Here is a 1209-nt window from a genome sequence, read left to right on the forward strand (position 1 = left end):
TTTTATTTTTTTTTTAAGATTTATTTGTTTTTATTTATATGAGTACACTGTAGCTGTCTTCAGACACACACCAGAAGAGGGCATCGGATCCCCTTACAGATGGTTGTGAGCCACCATGTGGACGCTGGGAATTGAACTCAGGACCTCTGGAAGAGCAGCCAGTGCTCTTAACCGCTGAGCCATCTATCTCTCCAGTCCTCCAGTCTACTTTTATATAATTCTAGGTACCTGCAAAGAATAGGGTCATTTCTACAGCGTAAACAAAGCAGTCAAGGGACAAATAAGGCATACGTAAAGGTCCCATGGTATTCAGGGACTTATCAAGATGATCGAGATCTTGAGCCTACATCCTTGTCCTAGCCCAGTGTCAGATTTTTGTCAAATCCTTGAAGCGGCACCAAGAGCTCGCCACACACCAATCTGTATCAGGAGCCAATACAGGAGAGGCAGCAGGACCCAGCGCTGACCTTAGAGAACCCACAACCTGCAGGGGACAGAGTACCCCGCTGAAGGATAAAACCTCAGTGGAGGTGAGGCTGTGGATCTGCAGTTGGGAGGAGGATCCTGAGGTGGTTGGTGTAGCTTCATCTGTTGCCATGACAAGTAACCATTATAGCCAGGGGAGAGAGGGTCTATGTGAACATCCAAGCCACAGACCGCCACGGAGGGGAGTCAGGACAGGAACTTGAGCAGGAACAGAAATGCAGGCCTAGGTGTACTCCACACAGCACATCTCTGACTGAGAGGATGGGCCTGGGTGCTAGCTCACTCGATCAGCACCCGGCAGCTGGGCCCACAGCTGTCTGCAAATTCATCTCAGCATGTTTGCAAATTGATTTGACACCCCCAGCTGATGACATACCTGTTTCCAGAACTCTCCTTTGAACACTGGGCTCCAACACCTTGTCTTCTCCCTCACAAATTAAGGAGCCACATCACACCTCCGACGCCCATTCGTTTTCTTTGATGGAGCCATAGTTCTACCTTTATAAAAATGTCCCTTCAGTAATGTAATGTCTTCCAGCCCTCGGGGTGGGGGCTCTCAGGCCCCCCTCACGATGCAAAGCAGGAATATAGAAAGGAGTTGTACCAAATCACGCAGCCAGGTATGGCAGGGCCCGATCTGAAGCCTGGGGTGTCCAGTATGTTGACCTTGCCCTGCTGCGGTGAAGATGTGTGACCTCTGACATCTCACCTTAGCCGGGCTCA

The sequence above is a fragment of the Mus pahari genome, chromosome 14 (genome assembly GCF_900095145.1).
Source record: "Mus pahari chromosome 14, PAHARI_EIJ_v1.1, whole genome shotgun sequence".
Lineage (NCBI taxonomy): Eukaryota > Metazoa > Chordata > Mammalia > Rodentia > Muridae > Mus > Mus pahari.